The sequence below is a fragment of the Artibeus jamaicensis genome, unplaced genomic scaffold (assembly GCF_021234435.1).
Source record: "Artibeus jamaicensis isolate MK-2021 breed Jamaican fruit bat unplaced genomic scaffold, CSHL_Jam_final contig_519, whole genome shotgun sequence".
NCBI lineage: Eukaryota > Metazoa > Chordata > Mammalia > Chiroptera > Phyllostomidae > Artibeus > Artibeus jamaicensis.
In genome coordinates, this window is record NW_026521871.1 from 31,120,793 (window position 1) to 31,135,450 (window position 14,658).

The 14,658-nt window shown below is 38.4% G+C and overlaps 1 protein-coding gene across 1 annotated transcript in view; it reads right to left on the minus strand.

The window, feature by feature from the left end:
- The window catches only part of COL6A6 (collagen type VI alpha 6 chain), a 143,547-nt gene that overhangs the window by 108,100 nt on the left and 20,789 nt on the right, over positions 1 to 14,658 (minus strand). The window lies entirely within an intron of this gene.

Consider the following 14,658-nt stretch of genomic DNA (forward strand, 5'->3'; position numbering starts at 1 on the left):
CAATGTTTCATTTCATGGAATAAAACAGGATATTAAAGATATTGAAAATAAATATTTTAATTACATGTTGGGCTCATTCATTTGCTCATTCATCCATTGAATGAAAGAAAATTGATCCATATGAATACACTAGTGTCTGTTTCTTACTTTATTTTTACCCAAATGTGTATTTGCAATGTTACACATGACCGTCTCATTCCTTTGTCAGGCAGGATCCTGGTGCTTAATATTTCACCCCTTCAGAAAAGGTGCCTTTGCCAAGAAATCCCATCCCCGTTTCCTCACCTACTTCATCAGCCCTCTTGACATTTTGGAATTTGTGACTCTTATTCCTTCATAAGAAGCCTCGATGAGATAAATTTTTCAGGCTGTAAATCAATTTATCAATCCTAGTCCAGAGGTAGTCAGTGAGCTGGAAGGGACTCTTTAAGTGGGTGGGTTTTTGTTTTTGTCTTTTTTTAAGTTCAACCCTATCATTTTAGAGGAATTTTAGTTCCAAAGTCTGTCATTCCAAGGAAAAAACAGGTCTGTACAAGTTTCCCCCAATGTGTGTAACAATAATGATACGCTCGACCTTCACTGTGCCTTCAGTGAAGGACGTGGCACACAGGACATGTGCCATGTCCTGTGCAGATGGCTTGACATTTGTTCTCCTACTTGAAACTGACAACAAACCTAGTAGCAGGTGATATTATTGCTCCAGTTGTACAGATAAGAAAGGATATTCATAAAGGAGACACAACTGACTCAAGGGCACATTGATACCACGGGCCGCAGTTCAGACGACAGCCGAGATCTGTCTGACTCAAATGTCTGTGTTTTCAAACTCAGTTACTCTGCATCCTAAACTCAGTCTTATAAACACGGCAAGGGGCTCCAGGTTTCTTTGTTCTTTTTTTCTGAGTATCAGGAAATACTGATATTTGTTTTCATGGCCTTTTAGTTTTACTTTTCAAAACTAAGACTTTATGTTAGTCACTTACTTTTCTGTTTATATTATGTTTTATAAATGCTATTTTTAGGAGTTATAAGTGGGAGAAGGAGTGAATGCTTCAGGAAGAGTCTGCAGGAGAAATGTCAGAGATGGAAAGGAAGGAGCACTGAACGGAAGTTAAAAGCTGAATAGGAAAGTGAGGATTTTAGGTAAGGCCAGGACACTGCCAAAGCAGCAGTTAGCATCTGGGAAGCTCCCCCATGCAGAGGGTCAATACCACTGGTACCTTAGAAGTTGAGTTCTAGGGGACTGCATCTAGCAAAACAGCTTTCTTGCAGTCTATTAACAGAATCCAATATGTGGCAATGCTATAAGGCTGTGCAACATTCTGGAAACCCAGTGAAAGCTTCTGTTCGTGTGCTCAGGTGCCTGATTTGTGTGCGTGGTAGGATCAGTGGTGGGACTAAACCTCCAAGTTCATGCTTGGGAGGCTTGGGTTTATTTTTAGCACATCAAAAGATGGATGAGTTGCCTATAACCTGTATGTAGTTTTACCACTAGATCTCACCGGGATTTACGGAATTTTGAAAATAAATGTTAAAAATTCTTGAAGACATGAGGGGAGAATGAAGGAGAAATTTACTTAAAGTAACATAAAATTTAAATTCACACTATACTCCATCTCAATGGAACAACAGGAAGAGTGTTTGCTTCTCATTAAGGAAATATTCTCAAAGGTACGAACCTCTAATCTCAATTTGTTCTACTGCATTTATTCTAAATCGAGCAAGCTAAAGCTAATACACCTCTTTTGGAAGTTTTATGTTAAAAAAAGCCTTTTGAAAAATATGGATCTCTGTAAACTTTCTGTTGAGAAGGTAGGATGTTTCTCATTTAAACTACAGCTGCAAAAGTGACATAGTCAACCAACCCTTGGCTTCAAATCAGAATATTTGGAACTTGTGCAACACCTCTCTCGAGGCTATCAAGGACCAGTTGTTCAAGAAGACCTCTGCCTCAAAGAAGCCAATTCATAATCTAGTACATATGTTCCAAGAAAAACATTTAGAGCCCAGAAGGAATATAAAAGACACTTCAGCAGAATTAAAAACGAATGCCATTTCTTTCCTTTGAAATGAGCGTGCAAGATACATCATGTCTAAATACTAATTTTATTTTTCCTCAGAAACAAGGATATTGTCAGCTGCCACACTGGAATAAACAACACTGGGTCTGTGCTGCACAGTTCAAATAAGTGGTTGTTTAACCTCTGATCCCTCACTAGTTTCCCTCCTCGAACCCTTTCCGCTTGTCAGAAGTCAACAGGTGGAAAGAACAAGATTCAAAGACAGACTTAAGTTCATGTTGAAACGCTGCAGGATGAATCTGTGGCGCACAACTGCAACCAGTAAACACTGAATCAGTCATGGTGAGCACAACACACACAAGCGCTCGCGTGCACGCAAGGCACGCTGTTTCATTGTTAATGTTGCAACTCACCCCAGCCGCTGTTTCTGTTGATCACATTGAACGAGGTCATGGAGGTGACCTTGCCACGTTATCAACAGAACACTCTTTGGCGTTGAGGTGTGCTGTGTGCAGTGGAAAGAGAACGAGCTACAAAGTCTCATGACCTGGTTTTCACTTCATTCTGAAAATGCTGTGTCTTTAGACAATACCACCTCATTTTGGTGGGTTCCTAATCTATAGCACAAAGGGTTATATTCTCTTTAAATTTTATCAGCTCTGCACATTAGTGTGCTTTCACATAACAAGACAGTGCTAAAAGAGGAAACGCGTGTGCACAATTAAGCCAAGGACACACTGAAATACTGAGCACATGCTTTGAAACAGTCCAATAAAGGAAACTGTCCCTCAGACCACCACCTGGGTGAGTCTTCCGCTGGAGGGGTGAACAACAGCAAAAGGAAGAGCACGTCTTGACTATTAGTCTTTTCTGGGTCAGAAGCTTTGATGGAATCCGTCCAGACCCAACTACACAAACCTAAGGGGGCTAAACCTGCCCAAAGTCAGACCCACTAGGAATTAAGTGCCCAACTTAGAAATTAGAAAAAGTACAGAATAAATCCAGAAGAAACATAGAGATGCTAAAATACTAAAAATTTGGGCAGAAATTAGCAAACCAAAAAACAAAAACAAAGAAAATTAAGTTTTAAAACATCAACCTCACAATAAACTGATCAGAGGGAGAAACACAAGTAGGTAGTTGTATGAATGGAGGAGACATAACCATAAAAAAGCCAAACACTTAAAAAAAAATAAGTGCTATAGTTAAAAAATATTCACAGAAAGAGCCCTGGCTGGTGCGGCTCAGTGGATTGAGGTCTGGCCTGTGAACCGAAAGGTTGCCAGTTCAATTCCCAGTCAGGGTACATGTGTGGGCCTGGGGCCAGGTCTCCAGTTGCGGGTGTGAGATAGGCTACTGATGAATGTTCCTCTCTCTTTCTCCCTCCCTTCCCTCTCTGTAAACAATAAGTTAAAAATCTTTATAAAAAGTATTCACAGAAAGAAGGTTCCCGGCCTAGACGGTTTTATTGGCAAGTTCCATCAAATTTTCAGGAAGTAGATCATTTGAATCTTCTACAAATTATCTCAGCAACTAGAAAAGATGAACACCAGCCATTTCAGTTTTATAGGGTCAGTACGATGTTGATATGCAAACCAGGTAAAAAGAGGATAAGAAAGGAAAATCGAGGGCCCATCTTACTCATGAATATAAATACAAAAAGTCCTAAATAAAACATTAGAAAATGAACTTCCTCGGTGTATAAAAAAATAAATTCATCTTGATAACTCTGTATTGTCTCAGGAATGCAAAGATGTTTCAAAATTAGAAAACACATAAATATAACTTACTACATAACTTAACAGACTGAAGGAGATAAACTATAAGCCCAAAAGAAAAACCACCCCATTAGTTCATCATTTTTAAAATATTTTATTTATTTAGCTTTAGAGGGGAAGGGAAGGAGACAGGGAGAGAAATATCAATATATGGTTGTCTTTCATGAGTCCCCTTGCTGGGAACTGGTTTGCAACCTAGGCATGTGCCCTGACTTGGAATCAAACCATGATCATCTGGTTTGCAGGCCCACACTCAGTCCACTGAGCTACACCAGCCAGGGCTAATTTATAATTTTTAAAAAGCCTAGCAAACTGGAAATAAAGGCAACTTACTTAACCTGACACAGAATATAGTTTTAAAATCTCTAATATATGTCATTCAAATGGGGAACTATTAGAAGTACTCTCTTTAAAATGAGGAACCAGAAAAGGTAGCCCTTTTACTCCTAGGTTCTAGCAAAATTCAAGCCACAAAGAATAAAAAAAGAACAAGAAAAAATAAAATCACCATTATTTGCAAGTGACATTACTTACCTCTACAGGCCAATTATTAAAAATGACAAGTATTCAGGGTATCATCATATAATACCAAGATACAAAAGTCAACATAGTTCCACATTTCTGCAATAAGCAGCTCAAAAAATCAAGCATTTTTAGAAGGGTCAAGTTAAAGTAACATCGTCATATCAGATGCCAAGAAATAAACATTAAATATATAAAAGAATGATAGCAATAATTCATAAAACTTTACTGAAGTGACCAAAGGAATGGAGAGCAGAGCCAGAAATAGCTGTGCCTTGTTCCCATGGTAGACCAGCAGGCTGGGCGTGAGGCGATGGTTACTCCTATAGAAATGGATGAAATCAGATCTCTCCTCTACATCATACACAGAAGTCATCTATGGAGGGATACAATTCTTAAATACTGAAAGAAAAACTTTAAAGTATTAAGCAAAACCAAAGGTAGATTTATTTCTGACCTTGGTTAAGTTTAGGGAAGAATTTATGAAACAAGACACTGAAAGTGCCAACAAAATAATCAACAAATTTTCCTGTATTAGCATGAGAACTTCTTTTCAAAGTTTAAAGGTATCTTAAAGACAGTGTAAAGACAGGTTACATTTTGAAAAATATATTCAAAATATTGACAAAAGATTAGTATCAAAGATTCATAAATGGCCCTGGCTGGCATGGCTCAGCGGACTGAGCACTAGGCCTGTGAACCAAAGGTTCACCGGTTCCATTCCCAGTCAAGGCACATGCCTGGGTTGTAGGCCATGTCAGGTCCCTGGTACAGGGTGTGCAAATAACAACCACACACTGATGTTTCTCTCCCTCTCTTTCTCCTCTGGCTAAAATAAATAAATAAAATCTTTTAAAAAGACATAAATAATTCCTAGAATTTCTAGGACTAAATAACCAAAAGAAAATGGACCAAAAAACCATGAACAGGTGTTTTATAAAACTGAAAATCATCTGAGCACTGTGCATATAAAAAATGCTAAAATTAAATTATGATCAAATAAATACAGATCAAGATCACATCAAGGTATTTTATATTCATCCCATTGGCAAAAATGAAAAAGTCTGAAAAAAATCAGGTATTGAAGAGGATGTGGATCACACGGCCTCCTACACATGGTGGGTGGAAGTGTAAATTGGTACTTAACACTCTGGAAAATAGTTTGGCATTATCTTATAAAACTAAATATTTTCATGCCCTCTGACTTGGTAATTCTATTGTACTTCTGGGGAAGCTCTTTCACATGTATGCCAGGCGATATGTTCAAGAATTTTCACAGCAACACTGATTGCAATAACACAGACCTGGAAGCAACCCAAAAGTTTGTTATTGATAGGAAAACTGAGTAAATCAATGTAGCACGATGACCCAAAGGCACACTTGCATCATCAGTTGAATTAACTATAGCTAGGTACAAAAATGTGAATGACAGCAATATAATGAGTAAAAAAGTAAGTTCCAGAAAACTAGATATGATATGATATTCCTTTAAATTAAAACTAAAAGTCAGTGTTATAGTTTTAACGAAGTGTAAATGTGACAAACTGTATTTTTAAAATGTTTTTTTATCCTCACCCAAGGATTTCTTTCTTTTTTCTTTTTTTTTTTTAAGAGAGAGAGGTGCCCTGGCTAGTGTAGCTCAGTGGATTGAGTGTGGGCCTGTGAACCAGAGTATCGCAGTTTGATTCCCAGTCAGGGCACATGCCTGGGTTGCAGGCCAGTTCCCAGCAGGGGACACATGAGAGGCAACCACACATTGATGTTTCTCTCCCTCTCTCCTTCTCTTCCCCTCTGAAGATAAATAAAATCTTAAAAAAAAAAAAAAGAGAGAGAGAGGAAAGGAGAGAGGAAGAGATGCAAGAGAGAAGCTTTGATTTATTGTTTGCCTACGTGCCCAGATGAGGGATCAGGGATTGTGGATCAAGGATGGAACCAGCAACCCAAGCATGTGCCCCAACCAGGAAGCAAACCTGCAACCCTTCAGTCACATGATGATGCTCCCACCAACTAAACCACACAGGCTGAGGCCAAAGCTATATTCTAAAAAGCAAAAAGTTCAACATGTTCCAGTTCAACATGTAAGAAGCCTGTAAGTTGCCACTGGTAAACACTGAGAAAACTGAAAAATCAACAACTCTTCTTATATCGAAGAGAAGTGAGGTCACCAGGCAAATTGCTGCCCCCCAAGTTTGAGAGACAGACGAATACAGAGAATCACAATTTACAGGAACAAAAACTGATGCGCTGAACCTCTGCAGGAACCAGTGCTGTGGCAGGAAAACCTGAGCCACGATTGACAAATTGCTGGAGGCTTCATGTGGACAGTTCTGAGACCTAAAAAACTCCAGGAGGGCTCACTTCTGTGAATTTACCTTTCTTTTCAGCCAGGAAAAAGGGAAAAGGAACCAATTTGAGATGTTGAGACATCAGAACATTCTGTCCTTCTTAGCAAGGTTTGCCCTCTTAAGAAGTCTATTTAACCAGAGCCTAACTAACCTGGGGGAAAGGAAATATGCAACTCCAGCCCACTCTAGCCATTTAAGAATGGGGAGCTAAGAAGTACTTGTAAGGGTCACAGCCCAAGGGCACAGGCTCACTAAAAGACTGAGACCCAATCACAGACAACACTTCTCTTCCCCCCATACCTTACCACCACGTTACTAAAGACTTATTTATAGCAGGTATTTTTTTTTTCACCCAGTACCTCATGTCTGGCTATCAAGAAAAATCACAAAACATACTAAAAAGCAAACAAAAAAAAACAGTGTTTGAAGTGGTAGCAAGAACTAAAATATGACAGATATTAGAATTATCAGACTATGATTTTGAAACTATCGTGATTAATATGCTAAAGGCTGAATGGGTAAAGTAGACAGTATGAAAGAACAGACTGGTAATGTAGGGAGAGATGGAAATTCTAAGAAAGAATCAGGAAAAGATTAAAGATAACAAAGTTGTGTAATAATAATAAAGAATGACTTCAACAGACTTATTAGAGTAGGCACAGATGAAAAAGAATCTATCAGCTTAAGGATAGCTTAATAGAAAACTCCGAAGCTGAAAACCAAATGGAAAAATTGAAAAAAATAAAAAAAAAAAAATACCACCACACCAAAATATCCAAGAACTGTGGGACAACTACAAAAGGTGTGACGTATGTGTGCTGGGAATGCCTGAAGAAGGAGAAAAGGAAAAATATTTGAAACAATAATGACCGAGAATTTTCCCAAATTAATGTGAGACACCAAACCACAAATTCAGGAAGCTCAAAAACCACCAAGCAAGATAAACACACACACACAAACAAAAAACTAAACCTAGGCATTTAATTTTCAAACTACAGAAAACCAAAGATAAGGAAAAATTCTGAAATAAGTCAGAAAAATAAATAGCTTATCTATAGAAAAGCAAAGTTAAGAATTACATCTGACTTCTCAGAAACCATGCAAGGAGGAAGAGAATGGTGTGAAATATTTAAAATATTGAGAGGCAAATTCAACAACCTGTTTTATCTTATGAAATTTTCCTTTAAACATGAAGGAGAAATAAAGACTTTCAGAGACATATAAAAATTGAGAAATTTTGTTGCCAGTATACTTGCCTTGCAAAAAAATATTTTTTTTCAAAAAATATATTAAAAAGAAGTTCTTTAGAGAGAAGGAAAGTGATAGAAACTAATTTATACAGAAAGAAAAAACACTGGAGAAGAAATAAGTAAAGATAAAATAAAAACTTATTGTTATTCTTGATCTAAGTTTGTTCAAAATAAGAGGAACAATATATTCATTATATATTTTATACATATACTTTATATATGGGCTTACATAGACTTGTCTATATGTGAAATGAATGACACTAATGTTACAATGGATGAGAGGGAGAAATTGGGATTGTTTTATTAGAAGGTATTTACACTACAGTGAAGTGGTACAGTGTTATTTAAAAGTGGACTTGTAAAGATATGTTGTAGATTCTAGTGTAAATACTAAAAATAGTACAAAAAATAAGTATACCTGATATGTTAAGAAAGGAAAGAAAATGCAATCATATAAAATGTTCAAAACATCAAAAACCATAAAATGAGTGGAATACAGAAATAGGATATCAATGGTCCTGATGCACTAATTAAAAGACAGAGGTTATCAGGGTGGATCAGAGTTCAGAGGTGATCTGAACTCTGCATTGTCTATGAGAAACCCACTTGAAATAGAGACACATATAGATTAAAAGTAAATTGACAGAGAAAAATATACCATGTTAACACTAATGATAAGAAAGCAGGAGTAGCTGTATTAATTTCAGAAAGAGCAGACTGCACAGCAAGGAGAGTTATCAGGAATAAAGAAAGTCATCGCGTAATGCTGAATCGACCAATTCTCTGGGAAATCATAACATTCTTTAACATATATGTACCTATCAACAGAGCTTCAAAATACACAAGGGAAAAATGGAGAGAAATGCAAGGAGAAATAGACAAATCTATTATTAGAACTGGAGAATTCAACACTCCTCTATCAAAAATGGACAGACCCAGCAGGCAGAAAATCAGTAAGGGTATGGTTGAACTCAACACCACTATCAATCAACTGGGTATAATGGGCATCTATAGACTGCTTCGCTCAACAACAGCAGAACACACATTTTTCTCAAGCTCACATGAATCATTCACCAAGATAGCCCACGTTTTCAACCATAAAACACACCTTAAATTTAAAAGAACAGAAATCGTATATACAATGTCTGCTCTCAAACCACAATGGAATTGAACAGAAAGATCACTGTAATATTCCCCAAATGTTGAAAATTAAACAAGACACTCCTAAATAATACATGGTCAAAGAAGACGCAGCAAGTGAAACTGAAAAAAAATTGGAACTAAATGAAAATAAACCCAAGCCCTGCCTGGCGTAGCTCAGTGGATTGAGCGCGGGTTGTAAACCAAAGGGTCACCAGTTTGATTCCCAGTCAGGGCGCATGCCTGGGTTGTGGACCAGGTCCCCGATATGGGGCATGGGAGAGGCAACTGAGGCAACCACACATTGATATTTCTCTCCTCCTCTTCCCCTCTCTCTAAAAATAAATAAATAAAATCTTAAAAAAAATAAACACATAACTTATCAAAATTTGTGGCATGCAACAGCAAGGCTTAGAGGTAAATTTAGAGCACTGAATGTATACATCAGGAAAAAAGAGTAAATTAAATTCAAAGTAGGCAGAAGAAATTAGAACAGAAATCAATAAAATTAAAACCAGGAAATCAATTCTGAGAGTCAAAAAACCAAAAGTCGGTTCTTTGAGGTCAATCAAATTGATAATCCTCTACCCAGGCTAAATAAGGCAAAAAGAGAGAGGACGCAGATTTCCGACAACAGAAATGAAAGAGCAGACATCACCATGGATCCCGCAGATGCTAAAAGGACAATCAGAGAGTACTATGAACAACACTATGCCCTCGAATTCCATAGCCTAGATGAAATGGGCCAATTCCCTGAACAGCACAATCTGTCAAACTCACACAAAGAAATACGCAACCTCAGTAGGCCTATATTTAATGAGGAAATTAAACCGATAATTAATTACCTTCTCCAATAGAAAACACCAGGACCAGATGGGTTCACTGGGGGAATTTAACCAAACATTTAAGGAAGAAATAATACCAATGCTCTATAATTTCTTTAAGAATACAGAGGCAAAAAATAATTTCTAACTCATTTTGCAAAGCTAGTGTTCCCCTAACACCAAAATCTAACAAACATATTACAAGAAAACTATAAAACAGTAGCACTCATAGATGCAAAAATCCTCAATAAAATGTTAATAAATCCAGACTGGTAATGTATAAAAAGAATTATCCACCATGACCAAATTACATTTATTCCAAGTATGCAAGGCTAGTGCAATCCTGGAAAATCACTTACTGTAATCCATCACATCAATGGGCTAAAAAAGGAAAAATCACATCATTGTATCAATAAATACAGAAAAAAATCGTTTGACAAAACTTAACACCTATACATGATGAAAGTTCTCAGTAAACTAGGCACAGAGGGATACTTCTTTGACTTGACAAAGACTATCTGCAAAAACCTACAGCTAGCATTATACTTTATGACGGGAAACTCAAAACTTTCCCACTAAGACAAGGAATAAAGCGAGGAAGTCCATTCTCACTGCTGTCTTTCAGCATCACCCCAAAAGCCCTAGCTCGGGGGTGTCAAACTTTTTCACCGGAGGCTGCATCACCCTCACGGTTGCCTTCAAAGGGCCAAAAGAATCTTAGGACTGTATAAATGTAACCCACTCCTTAACTGTTAAGGAGTTGAAATTACATTCGGTCCTTTGAAGGCAACTGCCAGGCTGATGTGGCCCCCGGTGAAAATGAGTTTGACACCCCCGCCCTGGCTACTGCAGTGAGACAAAAACTACCTGATATCCATGTGATCCCTATCGAGGTCCCCGTGGCATTTTCACAGAAACAGAAGAAATGATTCTAAAAATATTTTGGAACAACAAAAGACCCAAACAGCCAAAGCAATCTTGAGAAAAAGAACAAAGCTGCAGGTGTTGTGCTCCCTGATTTCAAACTATTACAGGGGTATTATAGTTAAAACAGTATCATACTGGCATAAAAACAGACAGATAGATAAATGGTACAGAATAAAGAGTCCAGAAGTCAACCCATGGATACATAGTCAATTAATTTATAACAAAGGAAAGGGATGATCCTTTTAATAAATGGTTTTGGGAAAACTGGATAGTTGAATGCCAAAGAATGAAGCTGGACCACTGACTTACACTGCACCCAAAAGTTAACTCAAAATGGATTAAAGCTTGAACATAAGACCCGAAACAATCAAACTCCTAGAAGTAAACACAGGTCTTGGCAATGGTTTTTTGAACCCTACATCAAAAATGACAACAAAAGCAAAAATAAACAGGTGGAGCTACATCAAACTAAAGATCGTCTGTAAAGCAAACAAAACCATCAACAAAATAAAGGCAACCTCCTGAATGGGAGACAATATTTGCACATCAGCCCTGGCTGCTGTGGCTCAGTGGATTGAGAGTGCTGGCCTGAGAACCAAAGGGTCGCTGGTTTGATTCCCAGTCAGGGCACATACCTGGGTTGTGGGCCAGGTCCCTAGTGGGGGTGGTGCAAGAGGCAACCACACATTGATGTTTCTCTCCCTCTCTTTCTTCCTTCCTCACCCTCTCTAAAAATGAGTAACTAATATCTTTAATATTTAAAAAAAATTGCAAATCACATATCTGATAAGGGGTTAATAATACATACATATATTTTTATGTATTTAAATGTCCATCAATAGATGAATGAATAAAAAAATTGTGGTGTATAGATACAATGGAAGATTGTGCAGCCATAAAAAACAACAAGGAAATCCTACCATTTGCAACCATACGAATGGAGTTTGAAGGCATTATGCTAACTGAACTAAGTCAGACAGCGACAAGTACCATATGATCTCTCTGATATTTGGAATCTAAAAAAAACCACAAAAAAAGCAACTCAGGCTTATAGATACAGAGAACAGATTGGCAGTTGCCAGAGGCTGGGGTGAGGATTGGAAATAATTAGCAAAGGAGCAAAAGCAGTACAATGGAAAAAAGAGAATCTTTCTCAACAAACGGTGCTGGAACCACCGAACATTCACATGCCAAAAACAAGATCTAAACAGATTTTACACCATGCCCAACAAGTAACTCAGAATGAATCACAAACCTAAATATAAAATGCGAAACTATAAAACACTTGAAGACAACATAGAATAAAATTTAGATGACCTCAAGTCTGGCTATGGCTTTTTTTAGGCATAATAGCAAAGACACAACCCATGAAAGAAATTTTGGATAAACTGCACTTCATTAAAATTAAAAACTTCTGATATATACGGAAAATGTCAAAACTCAACAATAAGAAAACCAACTGCCTGGTTTAAAAATGAGCCAAAGACCTCAGCAGGCACCTTAAAGGAGACTTACATTAGACAAATAAGCACATGAAGGCATATTCCACATCGCATATCGTCAGGGAATTGCACGTGAAAACAACTAGAGGCCACTACACATACATCAGAATGGCGAAAATCCAAAAACACTGACTCCAACAACTGATGGGGAGGACACGGAGCAACCGAAGCCTCCCAAACTGCTGGGGGAATGCAGAACGGCACAGCCGCTTGGGAAGACAGCTTGGCGGTTTCTGACAAAACTAAACACACTCCACCAAATGGTCCAGCAACTGCACTCCTTGGTTCTTATTCAGAAAAGTTGAAAACTTATTTTCACACACAAAAAACCTGCAAATAGGTTTATTACAGCAGCTTTATTCATAATTGTCATAACCTGGAAGCAACCAAGATGTTCTTCAGCTGGTGAATGAGGAAACGGTGGGGCATCCAGATGATGGAATACATTCAGTAAGATGAATATATACAGTAAAAATGAGCCATCAAACCATGGAAAGACATGGAGGAGACTTAGATGCCTATTACTAAGTAAATGATGCAATCTGAAAAGGCTTCAGACTATATGATTCTAACCTTATAACATTCTGAAAAGGCAAAACTATGGGCGCAGTAAAGAGATCCCTGGTTGCCAGGGTTGGGGGGAAGGAGGGGTAAATAGAGCACAGATTATTTCTGCGGCAGTAACATTACTGTGTATGATACCGTAACGGCATTCTGTTAATAGTTACTGCAATGGTGGATACATGTCATTATAGATTTATCCAAACCTGTGGAATGTACAATGCCAATGCAAACTATGGACTTTAGTTGGTAATCATGTCAGTGGAGGTCCATTAATTGCAACAAATGTACACTGTACTGGAAGATGCTGATGATGGGGGAGGCTGGGCAGGGGCAGCGGGCATATGGGGAAGCCCTGTGTCTTCTCCTCGCTTTTGCTGTGAGCATAAAACTTCTCTAAAAAATGAAATCTGTTTTTTTTTAAAAAGCAAAGGGATAATTAACACAGGATCCAGGATCGTGGTTACATAGGATGTGGGAGGCAGGGGCATGGCATTAGAAGAGAACATATTATAAATATGTTATTAATCTTCCAGTTTTAATATGGGAAGTTTATAGGTTTATTATTAATAAGCAAGAAAACTAATATTTAGGAAAGTCTTGCAAGGACCCATGGATGAGAGTATGTAATGGACCAAGGGTTAGGATGAATCCAATTCTGTGTACCTGAGATCCAATAAATGTACAGGAAAAAAGTTTTTTTGATTGATTAAATATAATAAGAGGGAAAAATCAGCTAATTAAGTGACATGTTGAGGGCAGGTATGGAACATTCACAGGGAGAAATTTGTCTTCTGACACTCGTCTGTGATAAGTTTTGTATTAATGGGATGGGAAATAGGGATGCAAGAATGTATTTTGGTCAAGAACTTTCCCCAAGTTCATGACCCCTCCTGGCATGCTGCAGAACCCAATTAAAGGCACTCAAATCAAATTTCACCCATGATACATCACCTCCTGCCATCATGATTCCAGTACCAGACATCTCTAGCTGCTCACGAAAAGTTGTGCTGCCTCCTCCACACTTCAGAGCTGTCCTTGAGCTGTGGCTACCGGCTGGGGACTACATGTCCCAGACGCACTTGCAGTGGCTGAATAAGTAGTTCCAGCCAGTAAAACATGCACAGAACTGTTGTCACACACTTCCAGGCCTGGCCTCACACTTCCCACCTGGTGCTCCTGCAGCTCTTTCCCTCTCCATGTGGCTACAGTGGACACAACCTCAAGAGCCAAATGTTGAAGATGGTAGAGCTACTCTCAACCTGGGGACCTGAACAATGGTGTGGAGAGGGGCTGCCCCAGGTGCTTATCCACCTACTGCTGTTAACTTAGTAACAATGGTACTATTGCATTTTCCAGTGTACATTTTTGGGTTTCCAGTACACACTTGCTACAGCAGCAAGCATCCCACCCAACACCTGTGTTGGTAGGAGAGCATGAAATAGTGGAGATGGGGAGGAACTGTAATCTGGATGTAGGAGAAATCGAATACATTTCTGAGGCTCAGTGGGAATCACTGCTCTGAAAATGACTTGGCAACCCCCAGTAGTGAAGTCATACCCCAATCACACTAGGATCCTGCAGTAGACTGTGTAGCCTAGTGGTTAAATCATTGGTTCTGGCATCAGGCCTGATTAAATCCTGGCTGTTGGCCCACAAACTGAGTGACCAGGGTGGATAATTTAATGTTTTTGAACCTGTTTCTCAGCTATAAAATGATGTCAGTAACCATCCCCACTTCGAGGAAGTGTTGTAGGGTTCACAAGAACTGATATACAAAAAGGGGGT